Genomic DNA, 4,983 nt, shown 5'->3' on the forward strand with positions numbered 1-4,983 from the left:
TCACAACACAATTACTATATCAATGAAACAATCAATCTCAACACATCAACAATCATCCCATTATGGGACTAATACTGAGTAGGAAATCCTACCTGGAAAGCACAACAATCAGACGGTCTCTACAGCTGTATCAAAAAGCCTCTTCTACAAATCCTCCTCCTATCATACATACACATAATTACTACCAATCATTATCTACAACAAAACCCCCAAATCCCCATATTAGGGTTTAACCAACTTTAAGGAAAAACTATAAAAACGGTACATAGGTCTTACCCTCGACGCAAGGATCTCAACGGTATAACGAAAGGTGAAATCCGACCTTCCGAACTCCGGGATTTGCTAACAATGCGATAGATGTGAAGAACGTACTTTGCTTTCTCTCTTGACAGTAGTTTAGGTTTTGAAAGTGTTTAAGAACAATGATGGAAAAGCTTATATACCTTAATCGCATAATTAACAAAACCCGAGAAATAACTCCCCGTAAACCGGCTACTCGATCGAGTAGCTAAGGTACTCGATCGAGTGCCCCCTTACTCGATCGAGTACCCACGTTACTCGATCGAGTACCCAACAGGTCAGAAAATATTTTAAATTGCAACTCACCCTTACTCGACAGAGTAAGGCCTACTCGATAGAGTACCCAGAGACTCATAAATACGGAGTATTACACCAGTTTGCATTGATATTTTGAGTATGAAGTTGGGAAGTGTTTCTAATTTGGATTTGTTGTTGCTAGCCTGGCTATTTGATACGTGCATTTTATATAGTCTTTTTAGCCTATCTTATGCACGTATTTCTATGCCTTTATCGTGGTTTATTGCTACGAAATGCCCCGAATATGCTACTTTGGGTTATTATGTCTTATTTGCAGGTATGGATCCGAAAGTAGTGAAATCAAGCTATTTACCGTCCGTTTAGCATGCATTTGGAGGAAGAGATAATTCGGAGCTTGGAAAGTGCTATTTTGAGATGCGCATTGGAGTAAGGAAGTTAGGCGAGCCAAGAGAGTGCTTCAATTTGCTAGTTCCTGCTTGTAAGAGCCATATCTCGAGTTCTACAACAGTTATTAAGGTGATTCCAGTTGGAGGTGAAAGCTTATCCTCTTAGCTTTCCAACGCCACCAACCACGCCTTATTTGTCCAAGTAACGAAGAAATGACAGCCGTTTGAAGTTCAGTGCGCGAAGCAGGAATTACGCGCTGAGAAGTGCTCGATCGAGAACTACTTCTATTCGATCGAGAGCCAATTTGCTCGATCGAGAGCTACCTATTCTTGATCGAGTGATTTAAGAGAAAGAAGTCCTCGATCGAGAGGAATTGTTCTCGATCGAAAGGAATGCCAAGGAATATCACTCGATCGAGTGCTTTAGTTAGTCGATCGAGTGGATTTTTGCTTCGGGCTGGGCTTTTTAGGTTTAATTCCGTCATTAGGTTTAATAAGCCCTATTTTCTTATAAATAGGGAGTCAGTATGTCGATGTAAACTCTCTCACACTTTTGCTACATTGCTTTGATTCTTGTTACTTGTTCTTATTTCCTGGATCCTTAATTTCGATATTTCTTCTCTCTTTTCTCTCTTTTTATTTAATGTTTATTATTCCCTCTCCCTATTTATTTATTGTACTTATTTATTCCATGTCTAGCTAAATCCCCCTGGTATGTTAGGATTAGGGAAGCCGTGGTAGCGATGCTTTAATTGTATTAAATAGATTAGCCCTGCGATAAGAATTGTATTAGGCAATTTAATTGTTATCCTATTCGAATGAATGCATGCAGGAGACCATAAATCTAGTTAACCCCGACCTAGATCGAAAGATTGGAAGGGAAGGCTTGCTTAATTACAATAGGGTATTGCAGTGAGGGCGAAAGTTAAGCTGTTTACGCTCTAGGGCGGTTTAAGGACCGAAAGGTGACGACCATAGCTCTTCTTATCAATAGTCTAATCGCCTTAGTATTCATGATAGTATAAGATCTGATTGCTGCCACGGTGGACCGACTCCTAGCATACTTCCTTTCTCTTATTGTTAATTCCCTTTATCCTTTTCCTCTTGCCTTTAGCCTTAGTAGTTTAGTTAAAATCAATTCAACCCCCATCATGACATTAGACAGATAAATAGACAAATAGATAGTACACCGCCTCCCTGTGGAGATCGACCCTACTTGCCGCTGACTTACATTGCATGAATCTAGGTATTTTATTTTTGGTACGAAACGACAGTATCAAATTTTGGCGCCGTTGCCGGGGAGGCAATCTATTTATTTATTTGTTTAATTTTACCTGTTTTTAGCCTCAGGGGATTTTTCCCTTGAGGCCGTTTTAATCTTTTGTTTAGTGCTGTTTTGATAGGCCTTACAGGTACTACCTAGACAGTTCTAGGTGAAAGACTGTAATACTCCGTATTTATGGTCTTGGGGGTACTCTATCGAGTAGCCCTTACTCTGTCGAGTAAGGGTATGTTGCAGAATAAAATAGTTTCTGACCTGTTGGGCACTCGATCGAGTAGCTGGGGCACTCGATCGAGTAGGGGGGTACTCGATCGAGTACCTTGGGTACTCGATCGAGTGTCCGGTTTTACGGGGGAGTTTTCTCGGGTTTTGTTAATTACGCGATTAAGGTATTTAAACCAATTCGTCTTTGTTCTAAATCACTTTTTACTAAACCTAAAACCTGTTTAAGAGAGAAAGCAACTTGTTCTTCTTCCTAATCGCGTTCTTGACAATTCCCGGAGTTCAGACGGTCGGTTTGCATCGTAGTTCGTGTCGTTGGATTCCTTGCGTCGAGGGTAAGCTTTTAACATAAGTTTTATAATGTTTTGATAAGGTGGTTGAAACCCTAATTTAGCAATTGGGGATTTTATGAGTAGGAATTGAATGGTAGTCTTTATGTGTTATGTATGATAGGAGGAGAGTTCGTAGAGGAGCCGTTTTGAGACAGCTGTAGATACCGTCTGCGTGTGTGCTTTCCAGGTAGGATTTCCTACTCAGTATTAGTCCCATAATGGGATATTGGTGATGTGCTTTGTAATTAGGCGATTGATATGATGATTGTAATTGTGATTGTGATTGTGGTTGTGTTCGTTGATGGCTCTCGAGATGCGTTCTCGGCTGAGTGGGGTCACTTGCGGGAGTGATCTCACGCCCTAGTTTCGCCCTTCGTGGAACCCGCCACGGAAGGGGATGTGCACATTAATGAGCAGGGTTATCGCTCGTACGATGAGCGGGGCTTAGGTGGGAATGGCTGCGGTCCCCCATGGCGGTGTCCAAAGGGGACGATCGATGATTGAGACGGTTGGTTGGTGTGTGTGTGTGTGTGTGTGGTTCAAATTGTCTATTTGTCTTGTTGTTGTTATGTATATTGATTGTGTGATTAGTATCGACCCTGTTGTTTTGTAAAACTGCGGGGGATCCATTCGGGGATGGTGAGCGGATATTGAGCGGTATAGAGATGATACGGGGATAGCCGGGATGGTCACGACATGACGATAGAGTCTTCCGCCGTAGTTTAGCTTTTATTTACATTTCATTGAGAACAGACAGTTTGAATAATGTATTGCACTTTCGATTTGGTTTCGAGGATTGTATTCATTCATTAAACTATTTATAATAAACGTTGTTTCTGTTTTGTCTATTTGATTATCGTACCTCGGGCAACCGAGATGGTGATGTCTCCATACCTGAGTGGTCCTGGTAAGGCACTTGGAATATGGGGTGTTACAAATGGTATCGGGCGACGATCCTGAAACCCGTAACCAATGAACTTAATGAACATAGGGAGTCAATTAAAATGAACCCGGGGTAAAAGTTGTAGGAGCTAGTGCAAAGGCTTGGGAGACGTCCTAAAGTCGCGGGGTCGCCCTACAACTTTGAACCGGTCACATGGGGAAATGTGTGTTGAGTCATGTGTGTGCTTAGTAACTTGTGCAACAAGGTGACGAAGTGTGTTGATTGTTTGGTGTTGAAGTAGGAGGTTGAGCATGTGAAAGAAAATGATTATGTGTTGAAACATGTTAATGAGATGATAACATGTTGAATGATTTATGATGTGGCTCTAATAGCATGATGAGTTGATATTGTTGATAGTAGAATAGATGCGTAGCATATTTATTGTGTTATCGTGTGGTATACAATTTAGCATGTTAGTATATGACGTAACATGCGGGTAGCCTTTACGTATTAGTGGTACTTGATCGAGTAAGACTGACTCGATCGGATAGGTTTTTGGCGAAATTGAGTCCAGAATCGCGTTTTGGGGCACTCGATCGAGTAACTAGGGGTACTCGATCGAGTAGGGGGTCACTCGATCGAGTAGCCTATATACTCGATCGAGTGGGTTAGTGACCAGAAAGGTCCATTGGGTTCGAGTTTGGGTACTCGATCGAGTACATAGGGGCACTCGATCGAGTAGCCCGTTACTCGATCGAGTGGGTTCGGATACTCGATCGAGTGGGTTCTGGGCAGCGTGTTTTCGTGTTTTGAAGTTTAGTACGTATGTTCATATCTACCCTTTCTTATATATGTTTAGTTTCAAGATGCCGCCCAAGAAAAATGCCTTGTACGCTAGAGCAGAGCTTATGACTACGGATGACATCGTTAAGATGTTAGAGCACCAGACGCTCTTCGAGACCCTGAAGAGAGTGAATGAGGACAAGGATAAGAGTAAGGAGAAGGAGGTTGACCATGCTAAAGTCAGCCTCTATATTGCGAGGTTTAACCCGAAGGAGTACAAGGGGTTGAGGAACCTAACCGTCTTGATAGTTGGTGAGGAGATGGAGAACATACTAGATTTAGTCCACTTTGTCCCGATGAGATGAGAGTGGATCAGGCCGCATTCTATCTGAGGGAGGCAGCTGGCAAGTGGTGGGATTCAGTGAAAGTGAGTGCCAAGGAGATATATACCAACCAGGGGTTACCCGCTATACCTTGGGAGGAGTTTCGTAGGGGCATGTGAGGAAGGAGTTCGTATTCGAACATGTGAGGAGTAAG

The sequence above is a fragment of the Silene latifolia genome, chromosome 6 (genome assembly GCF_048544455.1).
Source record: "Silene latifolia isolate original U9 population chromosome 6, ASM4854445v1, whole genome shotgun sequence".
NCBI classification, from domain to species: Eukaryota; Viridiplantae; Streptophyta; class Magnoliopsida; order Caryophyllales; family Caryophyllaceae; genus Silene; species Silene latifolia.